Source organism: Arctopsyche grandis, unplaced genomic scaffold (assembly GCF_051622035.1).
Source record: "Arctopsyche grandis isolate Sample6627 unplaced genomic scaffold, ASM5162203v2 HiC_scaffold_94, whole genome shotgun sequence".
Lineage (NCBI taxonomy): Eukaryota > Metazoa > Arthropoda > Insecta > Trichoptera > Hydropsychidae > Arctopsyche > Arctopsyche grandis.
In genome coordinates, this window is record NW_027518461.1 from 48,197 (window position 1) to 64,437 (window position 16,241).

Here is a 16,241-nt window from a genome sequence, read left to right on the forward strand (position 1 = left end):
GGGATATTTTAAACGCAAGTATTATTGTAAGCTGGTCTAATTTTAATCTTTATTATTTAACATGCGACACTATAATCATTTAAAAAGAACTAAGTATAGCTTGACTGCTATTAATGTATTAAACTTATGTATGTAAAATATTTTAATAAATCATAAACAGAGTATTTTCTAAAAACTAGCTTTAATTAACCCAGTAAAATGAACCAGAATCTTTTGAACTTTTTAGAAACGCCAATCTTAGTTTAAAGTCTCAAGAGACCTATCTGTAAGAACACAGATGTAAAAACTAATTATACATTTCACAAATAAAGAGTTCTCTTATAATTCTGCCGATCTAAAGAGTGAAAAATTTTAAAAGAGAATTAAAATAAAAATAAGCAGAGGTTTTTTTCACATGAAAACTAAAACATAATTATTACAGCATTCTTGATGTAATCTCTTTTAATTTAGCCCCTAACGAAAGGAAGAGAAAATTGATATGATAGATTAAATTTTTAATAGTGCTAAAAGCAATATAACCAAGCACTTAAATTCTTTTTTGAGAATACAATTATAAATAGATATTAGAAAAAGACATTTTTAATCAAATATTTAAAATATCATTAACAAGTATACCAGAGTGCTATGAACTTTCAACTTTTACTTTGTTGCTAAAAGCAAATATTAGCATTTTGGAGTTTAAAACAAAACAACTTCTATTGTTAATAATTTAATAGTATTTATTAACGATTAGGAGCATATTTTATTTACTGAATTAAAACAGGATTAACCTTGATTGATACTCCAGAGATCTTAATTATTAGATCTTCAATTAATTCAGGGAATATATTATTCTTCGTCTAAAAAGATGATATTAAAAGACATTTGACAAACTCTGTTTTTAATGTATGCTTAAGTCTTGAGATACATTTCCATCTACGCCATGGGTTTCTCGTTGGATTTCTTAGGCAGTCCCATCAAGTCTCAACATATAATACAACGAAAAACAATATTACTTTGCATTTGGGAAACAGAGGAAATTCATTAAATATTAAAGCTTTCTTGCTCTTTTCTAATTTTAGTTAATAGATCTTTGATCAGGTTTATTATTAAAAACACTTTTTATAATAAGACGTTAATTCCAATAATAAGCAGACTTAGAAAGTTGTATCTCAGTGTTTTTAATAATAAAAAATAATTAAACTAGAAATATTTAGAATTGAACACTTTTAAAAATAATAATAAATTTGAAAAGCGATTGTGCTAATTAAAATAAAGCAGCTATGAATCTCAGTATTTAAATTAATCAAACAGGTTGTTAACATCTAAAACTAAAATTTAAACAAAAGACAGAAATAACTTTTTATTTTGGGCAGGAGTCTTTTTCTCTTAAGGTTTGAAATGGTTCAAGAACCCAGGCCTTTTCGAAAATTAACTTGCACCAATTTTTGAGCATTTGAAAGCCTTAACATTAATTAAATTTTATTTTTGATTTAGTAGTCAAAGTAATTTATTAAAGTTAGTTTCCAAGCATGTTAATAATTATATCAGAAACAAATATGAGAATACTTTACGTTAGTTCTTGGTTTTTTTGAACCAACTACTTGTATTTACAAGAAAATTAGCATATGGTACTGAAATATATTTCTATTGCATAATCTATTCTTTAAGAGAAGATGCATAATTTAATTACACCGAAATCTCTTATTTAAACTTTACATTTGATTTTAGCAACTAATATTAAAAAATTTTCAGATATTCCTCGGCAAGAAATAAAAAGAAACGACGAAGAAAAACATAAAGCCAATGTAATTAAACTAAGAGTAGAAGAACAACCTTTATGAAACCATATCCAAAAGAGATTTATGAGGGTTAAAACTTATTTGCCTAAGGAAATTCACAGCTCTGGCTCGTAACATTGGCTGATAAGAAAAGTGAATAAATACATGATTAGTGTCTCGGTAAAATGCTTGAATGCTTTTTTAAATGTATACGGCTTATGCAACAATAAATATTACTTATTGAATCATTTAAAACCAAATTTTAGAGAGTTGGAAAATAAATATTGAATTAGGTCTTAACTTAAATCTAATCAATAAAAAAAGTTTTTATTAGTCTAATTCTGATAGCTGCAAAATTCGCAGCAAAAGTTTTTGCCTCCGCATTCGTTTTTATTTCAAAATAAAAACTTCTATGTTTCCCATGTTTTTTTTCTTTGAGGTTTGACTTTTAAAACGCAAAATATACGTTGCAGGTGCAACTACAGTGGTACTTTACCATTGATATTGCAATTTTTAACCTTTTTTCATTCCAATGAAAAATATTCTCAGCTGCCCTGTCTGATAAAAAACGTAAGCAGGCACAATTTGTCAAATGAAATTTGATTTAAAAATGGGAATAATTAAAACTTTGTTTAAAAATAAAATCAATATTTAAATTCTAAAATAAACGCGATTTACAACTAAAGGGTGGGGATCTAAATTGATTGTCACATGAAAGTTATTAATAAAGGGCAGCCATATATTGCTTGATTATTAAATGCTGTTTTAGAATTGCCAAAGAAATACACAATGTGTATAGTGGTAATATGCCAGTTTAATCTAAGCAACATAATTGAAACCGAGACGTTGGAAATCAGCAATATTACTAACCCCTCTACAATAAATAATACTCGTCAGTATGTTTAAAATAACCGCTATTATGTATTGTTTATAAAAATAAATACACTTGGTGTTGAATATTCATTCATTTTATACTATGGTCGGTAGAAATGACACAGCTTTAATATCATATCAATTTTTTTAGAAAATTGTTTAAAATTGGTTTGCCTAATCAACTGGGACAACAGAATACTTGGGCAATCAAAACTTAAGACTGCTGCTTTTTATAGAATAAAGTTATTTGGCCGCTCAAATGAATTAAGAATTGTTTACATGCCATTTGCAAAATAAAACAGTTATATTTAATAAAGAAGTTTTTATAATCCCAATCAATTAATAAATTTCTAAATATTCTCAAAAAAAGTTTAAAAGTAAAATGGTGTCATGCCCTCTCCTGCCTTCCAGAAACTGCATGACCAAATAAGGGTTCCATTGCAAAATTCTAGGACATACAGCTGTCAAAACAATCAAGTTTAATTAACAATTTATAAAACTATAAATAAGAAAATAATTTAATAAATAACCCTTCCTTTAAATGCTTAGTTCTAAAAGTTTATATAATAACTACCTAATAAACCCGAATCAAGTATCAGGGTTAGACAAATGGTTATTTATTTTAATATAATTCGCACAGCACTTTATATATGTGGAAGAAAAAGGTTTTTATAAACGCAATTTTCAAAGAGAAATAATTTAAATTGCCATGAAATACAAAGTTGAAAATTAATAATTCAATAAATAACACTATTATCCGTTGCTGTTTTGTAATGATTATCGTTCAATAAAAAATTTCCGTTTTTCCTAAAGTTAATAATAATAAACTTCTACCTTTTGAAAACATGTCTTTTTTAATAAAATTTAACAATCAGTAATTTTATTACTCTGATATAATTCGATAAAAGTAAACACATATATTTTTAAACTAAAACAATAAACCAAATAATTTATTCTACGCACTTCTAACAACACTGTATTAATTTTAAATATATTAACGTTTTGCTGCTTTATATTTGCCCCTTTTACCCGATTTTTTTTTAATAAAATGATTTCAGACCTTGTATTTTTGATGCTACCATGTTTTAATCATCCCTTCATTGTTACTTTTTCATCAAATTTAAAATACAATTTTTTTAGCTGTTTAATATTCTTATTTTTGCAACCCAATATTTAATTATATCCAGCGGTACAATTATCTTTCTATTTTTCTAGGCAAATGTCTTAGATTTTAACACAAAAAAATTCTTTATATCTATCTAAACTCACATCTTCCAATTCTAAATTTTAATTTTTTTTTACAATTCAATAAGAAACTTTAGTTTATCATAATCTTTATATTTGTCTACAGTCTTCATTTTATATCAAAAAAGACCAAAAAGATGCGAAGAACCTTAATTATGTTTCTTTCAATCCTTAAACATCTCCAAATCTGTAAAGTTAATTCATTATGAGTTTTAATATTTCATTATAAAGTCATTTGGTCTTTCAAGAAACCATAAGGGTTCCAAATAATAGAAACTTTCTGCCCAATGTTGAAGTATCAAAAGTGATATTTAAATAAAAAGTAAATAATTTTTAAAAAAATTTACATTTGTGTGATCCTTATATTATAAATTTAAAAAATTGGTTGAAAAACAAAATTTTATTTTAAAGATTAAAAGTTTAATTATTCAACAGAACAAAAATTTATTATATAAAAATTGAATCCAGGCATGAAACATTTTGTAAGTTCCTAGTAGAGCTAAAAATTGGTCACATAACAACTTGCAGGTTTTGTAGAATAACATGATTAATTGGCATAAAAGACTTCTGGATAGCTCGTTATTAAAAAAAGGATTATTTAATCAATAATTTATTTTGCAGATTAAACAAATTTTTCATAAGATTATAGTATCTTAAATAGATACAGTTGCGATTGCTTATGAAAATATAAAATTTAACAACTAATTGATAAAGTTTGTAATTACTTATCTTAAAGAACCTTCTTGGAAAAACTAACATTTAGCCAAGATGATTGCGAAGATGGCAATAAGAATAATTATTGTATTTGAATCTTTTTTTCAAATAAGTCAGAGCCACAAATAAAATACCTATGAGCTAATAGCAAACATTAATTTTAAGTTATGATTAGGGTGTTATAGAAGACGCAAAATAAATTAATATTTCATAACAACATACAGATTATGATATAGGTGATAATTTATGTATGAAAGTTGAGGATGTTAGTGAAATCTACTAAAGAGTTGTAAAAGATTTTTTAATTATTTATAATGAGATTTATATTGCAACGAGAAAGTGCTAGTTGATAAAATTATTTATTTATTTCTATTTTATGATTCTGAATATACATCTAATACAGTTTACATTCACAGTAATATAATAATTATTCTCACGTTTATTACCAGACTAAATAATGATGTATCAATATAGGTAACAAAATACACGATTTAAAAAAACATTCATAAATTTAATTATTAGAATAAAATCTGATCATAGCAAGCAACTGAGCGGTTAATCTAATTTTGTGATCAAATTCATCTAATTGTTCAAAACAACAGATTTAATTTATTGCCCTATAAAGCATACATTTACAAAGCTAGATTCTAATTTTTGAAGTAAATAACGCATAATTATTCGATATAAGCACTTGAGACGTATTCACAGAAAAAAAATAAAAGCTAAAAGTAAACAAAGTTACGTTTTTACTAATAGTTTTTAAAAAAAGAATTTAAAATATGCAAATTATCAAAAAATAGACATATCTTAATCAGTTAAAATTAATGCTTGCTAACTAAGACACAAGATAAGTGTCTTGCATTCCATAAAAAATTTGCTGCTGTTATTACAATCACATTCTCAGCTTTATTTAAAAGTATCAATTCGGTTGTGATTAATTTTAACATAAATTTGAGAGTAAGAAGTTACTATTCAGAATTTTCCAATTTTAAATCTATATAAACAATTTATTTTTGTAAAAAAGCCCATATATTCAAAATAGAACTAAATTATTTCAAACTGTTCTTTCTGCCCGAATCTTATAACCTAAAGAAATTTTTCTTTTTAATATTAAAAACAAGCACTGATTAAAGTAATCTTTTTTCAAAAAGTAATATCAGATGACTTTGAATATTCTAAAACGGGATAAAATGTCTATATAATTATTGCAACCAGTGGTTTACATCTAGATTTCGAATCTCATATACTTCATTTTCTTCAAATAAAATTTTAACCAATAATTAAGGGCGTTCAAGTGGCTTGGAAAATAAAGGAAACAAAGATAAGATAATTAGATTCAAACGAATAATAATCATATAAATATAAATGTTTTATCTAGAACAAAAATAAAATGTTACAAGTTCTTACATTTCTTTGCTCTACAAAAATATTAAGTTGCTAGTTGAAGCTTCTTAAAAATACTGTAAATTTTAAAACTGGTGTGAAGAATTAGAAAATGAAGCATAAAAATGCTTTTTGTTGGAGTTTAATGGCAAAAAAGAAAGTTGGTATAATTTTACACCAAAGCTTATAATAGAGATATGATTTTTAAAATTAAATCATAATACAGGCTTGAAATATATTTATTTTTTACTAGATGAAGAATCTTGAGTTTTATTTATAAAATCTTTTACACATTTAAATGATAACCTTACCAGCTCCAAAAAATAGACGCAAAATTGTATGTGTATATTTTTAGAAATGCTGATTTGCCACTGAAAACACGTTGTTACCAGATTAATTTAAAGGCTTTCAATGAAGCTTGTTGTCATATAATTAAAAGAACTTAAATCCAATAGTGCGCTTTTATCATCGAAAAGGCAATAATGTGTTGCAATACTGGGGAAAACAATAAACATAATGATTCATGTGTTTTAATTAGTAAAACAATCAATATACAAATTTATTTTTAGAATAAAGGTTTTTTAGATCACAAGTGGTATTATTATTTAAAACTTTAAGAAATAACTGCCAATAATTCAGGCACCACTTTAATTTGAAAATAACATCTTGATCTAATCTGTTCAGGAAAACACTTGTCTCTCTCCCTTTTTTGAATTCTATATTACTAATCATCATCAACCAAGCAAATAAAATCTAATTATTTCATGCATTTCAATATTTAATAAAAACCTTCTCTAAAAAGAATTGCCAGAAAAAAATCTAATTCGCTTTAATTTAGACTTTATATTTTTTAAAAAAATCTATCATAACAAAGCAAAGGCTAAATTATGCTTAAAAAGTCCAATATAAATGAAATGAATTATTATTGCAGGCTTTTAAATAAATTTGTGAAAAAATAAACCTAATTATTAAGAAACACAAAAAAACTTAATTTTATTAATTTATTTCAGTTAATTTGTTGTAAGTATTAGCTCCAAGTCATTTATTACTTGATAAAACTTTTGGTTCAAACAATACACAACCCTTCTTAACTCTTAATTCAACCCGGCAATTGTTTTTATTAAACTTCTGTTTACCACACCCATTTTTTCTTCCTCCTTAATACCTTCTTTCAGCACCCTAGCAAAATGTAGTTGAAAATATAATCAGATCAACGTGGGTATTGCAAAAAGAGTGTATAATATTGCATATGTTTACAACTAAGTTGTGTGTTTCTATCAATAGTATAGCAAACAGGCGAATGTTTAAACTTACTATAGCATAGAAAAAGACATTGAAGGGAATTGGATTAATTAATGAAAAATAATTAAATATAGTTCCAATTAATTTTTAGTCTTCGTTTTAAATAGTAAAAAAATTATAAATCAATAATCTTACATTTGTAGAGTAAAATGTTAATTAGAGCATATAAAAAATTCTAAAACGTTTTTTCATTTTAAAAATATACACCGTATCAGTAAATTAAATAATTTAATCATAAAATCATTAATGTGCTTCTCAGCGAGTTGAATTTAATTTATTCAATTGTTTTAATCCAATACAAAATAAAATTTCATTTAAAATTTTTAGTGCTAGGTGCCGGAATTATATTTTGAATCTTTGGCGAGTGACTTTTCTAAACTAAATAGGCCGACTAATATTTATTGTTTAGAATTATTTTATATAAGGTAACCATTTGTTTTTTAGGAAATATAGTTCAAAATTTAATTAAGAAAGCACCTTTATACAGTTTTCTCATTTTAATAATTAATTAATTAGGATTCTCAAGACCGAAATAAAGGTAAGCAAACTGAAGAATAAAATGTTGAAAATGATCAATAGAATGGAGGAATCAGTTAAATAATTATCGTAAAAAAACCAAGTAAAAAACTGAAATATTCTTGCTAGTATTTTATGTTTTATAATAATTTGATTCATAAATAGTTCTTTTAACCGCAGTGTAAACTTGCTCTTTCCATCATCTTTCTTTAATTTCATAATTTATATTAAGAAGCATAGTAATCTCAAAGAAACAATTCTATAATTAATTAAAACTTTTAAATTATAAACTTCTATTAGATTTTTTAACCAAACATTTAATTTATTTGTAAAAGTCATGTTTTTGACAGATTAAAATTCGAGAATCAATGAGATCTACATGTTTACGAACCAGAAACACACGGTTAAAAAAAATTACAAATAGTAATAATTATATTAGTTTTTGTAAGATAGAATCCTGTAGTTTTTCTAAATAATTATGTCAATTTTAGAACTTTCATTTATTGATTGCATGGGTAAATAATCCATGCTTTATTTTAAAGCAAAATTTTACTTAAAAATCTTCACTTAAGAAAGCAACAGAGTTACAAGATAACTCTACAGTTGCGACAAATTATATTAGCACTAAGCTATCTATAGCACCTTTTAATGTGTAAGGGCTTGAATGTAAAAAAAATTAAATAAAATCTGAAAAAGATTTTGATTTGAGCAGCATATTATGAACCTAATAATTATGTATAAAACTGACAAGAAAAAGGGGTTTACAGAAAATCAGCCTGAGAAAACGGCTTGCAGATTATTAATACTAAAACGTCTTGTGCTAAAAATAAGAGGTATATCATCATATTATTAAAAACACTGTCAATTTTAGAAAGCCAATCTTCACTCAGAATAACGAAATAATTGTCCCATATATTATAATAAACAACAATTTTTAAAAAAATTAAGAAATTTTGTTTAAAGAACGGTTTCGCTTTTTTAATGTAAACACGACTCATTTAGAATATAAAATTATTTATATTAAATTTAAATAACAAAAACTATATATTGTTGCTAAAATAAATTTTACTTGTTTTAAGTCTTTAATTATAAAAGGGCTCAATGTGTACCAATAAATCTAAAGATTTTTTTGATAACAACATAAAATTGTTTTTATATACGCGTTACATCATAACTTAATATTTTAGAAATACGTAGAAACAGGAATAATGGTTTGACGATATTTAATCTTAATCATTATTAATTAATGATAAAAATTTCACGTTAAACTTTCGACACTACAGATCAAAAAGATTTACAAACTAAAATATTGTCAAGAGAAACGAGTAATATCGATTGAAAGTTCAAGACTATGTAGTTTAAGGATTAATCATTAATTTAAAAATTTATTACTTTGTTTTTGAACTATTATATTATAGCGTACTGAGTTGATTGTTTTACTTGTAAAAATTTTAACATTTCGTTAAGGTAAATTAATTATAGAAAGTAATTTTTTATTTGCAATGTTCATAGCCAAACAGATAAATTTTAACGTTTTTATATTCTACTTAATAAAACAGGAACCGTACACTCACACTATATTATTCGCTTAAAACGATTAAGCGTTTAAGGGTTGTGGTATAAAAAATAATGAAATAAGAATGATAGTTGCAATGATAGTATTTTATTTTGTAGCTCCACATTATGAAACTCATAAAAAACGTAAAACTTTTATTCATCTTGCTAACTAGAGAATTAATATATTCAGCAGAAAACCTAATTCCAAATTACTTCGAAGGAAAACCCCCAACTGATAAAAATTTTTAGATTAAAGATTTTATTTACTTAATACACTAAAACCATGCTGGAATTCTTATAAATTTGTTCGTTATAATCAAATTGAGATTAAATTTACATGAGGCATCGATAAGAGTATTTTGGACATTTAGCTAGAAATTTTAGCTAACCCGAAGAAAGAGTGCCATCATCATACTTACGAAAGATAAATCAAAAAAGAAAAAGAACAATGCTTCAAACATTAAATCGTGTTCTTAATTTGCTTTCATGCCAATTTGATCTTGTAGAAGAATTAATCTAATTTTGTTAAAACTCAAAAAAACAAAAAAAAGCACCGAATATTTCAAGTAATTAAATTAAGATGATTATAGGATGGGTATTTTAGCTTGTTGGTGTCAGTCCTATTTTCTTAAATATCTTTGTATAATTCAATAAATTGTTTTTTTTGTCATTTCTCAGCATGGATAAATCTTAAGTAGAAAAAATAAGCACAGAGGGTGGATGATTGTTAACAGGAACTAAACTTATTGGTAATTTAATATTCACAGAAAGAAACAAAGCCCAAGTTAGCACAGGATATAATTTTGTTGTACATATCAGAAACAATATAATTTAACTCTTGGAATTAAGCTCAGTAATGCCTACAGTTAAAAAATATTTAATAGCTCGAGTAATGTTATTTATGCTTTAATCATAATTTGCTTCTAAAATTAGAAAAATGCAGGCTATTTTAATAAATATACTAAACTTATGTGTAAACAATATAATTCTTAATATATTAAAGTAATAAAACATAATTAAAAAGAAAATTGTTATATATTGGCAAAAGATTTATTTAATTGTTTTATGGCGGATGATTATTAGACAATCTTTGACTTTAAGGGAAAACTTGAAGTATTTATAAAAGCTAATTAGGGTTAGACCAATTGAAGAAAAAAATTTCAAAGAATGAAGGAACAGCAAGAATAATTGCTGTAAAGAAAGCTTATCTTTCGATTATTTTTTAATAATAACAGGTTCGTAATTAAGAAAAGTGTTTTAAAGTCTTTTCACTGGTAAAATATGTTTTCTGTTGTAATTTTATAGATTCACACAAATTTTAAACAGCTCAATGCCAAAGCTTGAAGGGAGTTTTTTATTTTTAAAACTTAATTAAAAATTTTTTTTCATTATATTCTTGTTGAAAAACTTGTTTTTGCCTAACAATTTTCAGGCGTTCATACTGTCAGTATAAACCAAAGTAGTAATAAAAAGTAAGGTAAATTCTTTTAAAAAATAAATTGGGCTCAAAATTGACAGAAGAATATCATAAATTTTAAAGGCGATCAAATTTTTTATATCTCTTAAATATTAGATTTGGGGTGTTGGAATATAACACAGCTTTTGAGATCAACATAAATAGAAATATCAAAAAAACTACTCTTTTTAAAATTGGTTTGGAGATAATACTCTACAGAAAAAATAACATAATTTTATATTATAGGAATTAAAAATTTTATCGTTGGAAGAGTAATATTATTGAGCACGGAATCTACAAAAAAGGACAAATTATCAATTTTTTGGCAAAAATTTGATTAAATACGATAATTTACATTCTGCTTATATTTAAATTCAGTATATGTTTATTGGAAGCCAAAATTTTAATTGAATATTAAGTTATCAATGCGAAGTTGTATTAAGAATATCATCAACAACGCAGAAAAATAGTGTATAAAAAAAAGAAAATGGCAAGTATTAAAAGGTTATAAATATTAATTTTAAAGGTAGAATTATTAACGTATCATTTGAAACAAAATTAAAGAGTAATGGTATTTATAATACTTTAAAACAATACTGCCATGTCCAAAAGCTTTTTTTATTAAAATGGGAAGGCGAAATAAAGTATTGGATTTAAAAGTGGTTGTTTAACCAAACATTATAAAGAGCAAGCTGATAAATAATATAAATTTCAAAGGAAAGATATAAAATCTAATACCAGTTTAGAAATTTACAAATTTAAAACTATTAAGAATTTGTTAATAGAATTAATTAAATCTAATTTAAAAACGGTGTATGTCGTTTCTCTAGCTTTACTTATGAGGAAAAAAATAAATAAAAAAAAAACCAACTTACGTTAAATCTTTATATCCAAAAGAAAATTCCCCATATTATACTTGAATAATTTTAATATTCATTTTAGCGAGTCAAGAGCTGAAGAAAAACTTTTTTGCATTGTTAATTATAGCCCCGGTAAATATAAAAAGTAAAAGTTCAAACTAAATTAAGAGCATTAAATTATTGCTAGAAAAACAACCCGTATCAGTAGCTTAAAGATCAATTTTATTTGAGTTATGTATTATAAAAATATTTAAGAAGTGGGTTTTATTTAGTTTTAAAAACTATTAAATATCTTGTAACTCTGTGGCTTCTTCAAAGGGGAAATTATTAATAAAAATTAGCAAGCGAAATAAACAGTAGAAATTTGCCCCATTCAATCAAAAAATAATTAGAAAAAATTTAGCAATATTAGCGAAGATTAAAATTGGTTCTATTGTGTTAATTGCGAAATCTTGTTTAGTACCATAGTCATTTAGAATTATGCTTGACAATTTTTAGGGGGTTTCCAGTAAGATTTATCTAAAGATAATATTAAAATTAAATAGTTCGCATGCAAAGCGTTTTAACTTTTATAAATAAGTTTCTTAGCAAGTATAAATTGATAAAACAAACTTGTCTGCATTACTAAAATGCTAAATCTATTTTATTGCGAGATGTTTACAAGTCAATGAATTTAAGTGTCATTTACTCATAATTTAAAAACATTAGGTAATAATATGAAGTTTTAACAAAATATTATTAATCAATTCAATATTTATCAAACGCTTACTATAAAAAAATACCATTTTCTTACGACTGGGGGTATTAATCGATTGAAACCCCCTTGTTCTTATAAATCATTTAAACCAAAATTTATTTGATCAACAATTTTTTTAAAATGTCATTAATTTTTTCTGAAAAGCATAATTAAGATTTTATTTTCGGTTTATACCTAGAATAAAAGCACCCAAAAAAATCACAACTCTGATATCTTGTTTTTAGTAAATTGTTTAAAGGATAAAAAACATTTAAGTAGAAACTCCGGCTACATTTTATTCTATATCTATCAGTTGCAAGCACAAAACAATTCCAACTTTGTCTAGCAAAAAAAAAACAGATCTGAAGGTACCATATCAGGAATTAACTCATAAAATGTTGTCTAAACTGTTTTCTTCTTTATATCCAGAAATTTCCGTATTTATTTTAAATTGTTCTTTATCATTTTACTTAGGGTTAAAATTGTAATCGCCAAAAACAGTGCTTCCCGGTTCATCCATGTTAAAAAATAGTAAAAAGGCCAATAAAAACTCTTGTATGTTAATTATAATGCTAAAGAGCCAATTTCTTATTGCTTTTTATATCTATTGCTTCAAATATTAAACAATATTTGGGTTGGGCTTTAAAATATTCTTAAAAAAAATGTAGGGAGCATTGCCCATAATTTTTTGTAGCAAAAGCTTCTAACCTAACACTTAAAAAATGGTTAACAAACAGTTTTTCTAGCACCAACATGATTTAATAGCCCTTTAGGCAGATTATCACATTTAAGTTGGTCTCATCTTTTTGAAATTGACTTGTTTTAAATGCAAGTAAGTTTATTCACTGGATATGTATAAGATGCTGCTTGTACAGAGAAATGTCGTAAATAAATCAGAACTGAATTAGTTTTGCAAGTACCAACAAAATTTCATGAGTCATTCATTAGGGCGTGACTTTCTTGTCTATAATTCAAAGAAAAGGTAAATAGATATGCTCTTATGAAGTTGAATCATAATTCTTCACATACAATAGCAAAACTTTGTGATTTTAAATTACTTAAGTAAAGTGGCTACATGTTATTTTATCTTCATCGCGTTTAGGTTAAAAAATCTGCCTCGCTGTAATATATAGATCAAGTATATAATTTATTATTTAAAACAGCGAATACAAAATTTAAAAAATTATCAGAAACTTGACGAATTATTATTTTAATAAAAAACTTAATATAAAGAAGATATTTTTTAATTATGAATCGCAAAATTAAATGTGTAAAATAATTAAAAACAAATTTCTATATGAGCTAAGTTTAACGATTTATAACGGCAGTATATTAATTTTTTCAGATTTCGATTTTAAAATCATTTATAATTTTTGTAATAGGAAATTTATCAAGATTTTTACTAAAAATAAAGGTTTAAAATAATTTAATATCAATCAAATCTGTGATATTATAAAATTAATCACAACAGAGCTAAAAGAAAAGTTGTGAAAACCCCGTCTTCTTTTAATTGAAATAAGAAACAGTTTAAAAATGGGGTTTAATTTGATTTATAGATAAATAAATAAAGTTCTTTTTATTTGCCAAAGTTTGTTAATTTTATTGGAGAGATGACAATATATTAATGAATAGTTGTCTGGGTATTTTATAATTATCAATCATCCTTGGGGGTTTAAATGTTTATTAAACAGAAAAAAGAGTTCGGTCAAAATGTATATTAGCCACAGAGTCTACTTCTTATTTTTATTCATTGAGTTAAAAAAAGGTTGTTTGACTTATATTTAAAAAAACAAAACACTTAAAAGCCTGTGAACATTAGTAAAACATCGACTTTCCTTCGTTTTCTTGACTCTAGAGGAGCTTAAAAGCAATATAGAAATTCTTGAGTTAGATTTAGATTTCTAATCTTTTTTAAGTCGAGTTTATTGGAAATCTGCTCAAGAGCAAAGTTAACAGGTAAATAATCTATTGATAATGTAGAAAATGATTTAATTCAAATAAAAGTAAAAAATACAGTGGTTTTAAAAATCACAAATTTATTTATAGTTGACTGATTTCAAAATCTAATAAATTGATGGAACATATTGGCTTTACGGCATGGATTTGTAATGCTGAAATCTTCGTAAAGTTGTTTTTAATTTGGTGAGTCGCATATGTAAATTACAGTAACACGAAAAAGTTAAAAGGTCGATCTCAAAAAACTATAGAAACGTTAGTAATTAAAAATAAATTAAAAGTTTTGATGAAAATAGTAAAAAAAACAATAAAATTATTTTTTTATGCTTATTGATAAAATTGGTTAAACTTTTGTAAACGTTATTGTTGGGTATTCTTCAGCCGTGGGATTTTCTAAATCAGCTTTTGGATGAGATATGCAAGACAAATATTATAAATATTTTTATTAAAATAGCTTTGTTGCGTATGCTTTAGTTGATAAGACATTAAAGCTTTTTTTGTTACAGAACAAGGATTTTTTGTTTTAAATTCTACTGCCCGATTAAAAGCTTTTAACTACACAAGAAGCTGTTGTGACAATTATATAAAAAAAAAACCTTTTTTACTTTAATAAAATTTAAAGTTCTATCGAAACAACACAAACGATTTTTTGGGAGCATAGTATTAAATTAAACCAATGATTAATTTTGGTTCTCTCAGTATTTTTCAAATTTTATATCGAAATCGAAAACTTTTTAAATTTTATAATTCACAGATGGATAGAATAGTTTTGAAAAAATAAAAATTTTGCGTTTTATTTTGAGAATATAAGCAGTGTATAGCGAACATTAAAGCATTTACTAGTAATTTTTTCTTTCTTAGAATTGAACCCCGTTTTTTTTATTGAATAATCAGAACTATGTATAAACAAAACATGTAAATTAACAGAATATAATAGATTTTACTTTTGAAAAATGTTAAAAATCTAAAAGTGAAAATTTTTAAATCTTTCTATTTAATGAAAAAATTATAATAAAAAATTATTTTTCAAGTTAATGATAACATAGGCCATATCTAGCTTGTTTCTAAAGGATAAATTTGTTGATTTTTTTTTTAATTTTGAAATTGATTCTTAAAAAGAAGAAAGTGATAGATAGTCTACAGCTGAGAAATCTTCGAAAAAATAGGATGAAAAAGCTTTGAACAAACTGCTACTTGGAACGTATTTAAAATAAAAGGCTTTGTTTTTCTTTAGAAGAAAATCTTGATACTCTTGAGATTAGAAGAAATTAAAACTTAGTTTTTGACTTGAGTTTGAGTTACAAAAATCTATCACTAATATAAATTACCATTTAAGTGTCAGAATGCTTTTTCTGGACTAAAGTCACTCGTAAATATTTCAATAAAGCAGAAACTAAAAATTATTAAATAATTTTATGCTTATTTTAAAATCTTGCACTACTGACATTATTGTCCTCTAAAATTTTTGAATAAATTTTTTCAATAGTTTTTTATTCAAAAAAATATTGAAGCGAAAGAAGAAGAGAAGTCATTATAAAAAAAACAATGTTAAAATTATTAAGCAAATGTAAACAATTTCCAAGCTTGTGTTTTTTTAAGAGAATAGTTTTTCAGCATTATTTTTATTTTGTAGTTTTTCTTCTTCTTTTTCAAGCGAAATTTTTTAAACAACACTGCTAAGAAGTAAAGTACATTAGAAAAGCTTGCAAAAAAGAAAAACCACACATTTTTCATCTATAACTACCATAAATTATTTTTTATTTAAGTAGCAAATAAAAGTGGGTGTTTTTATTAAAATGATCTAAAAGTGTCAACCCCATCAAAAAACAATATTTAAAAAAATTTATTCAGTCCCCTCATGCTTTTGCTAAACTTTGTAAAAT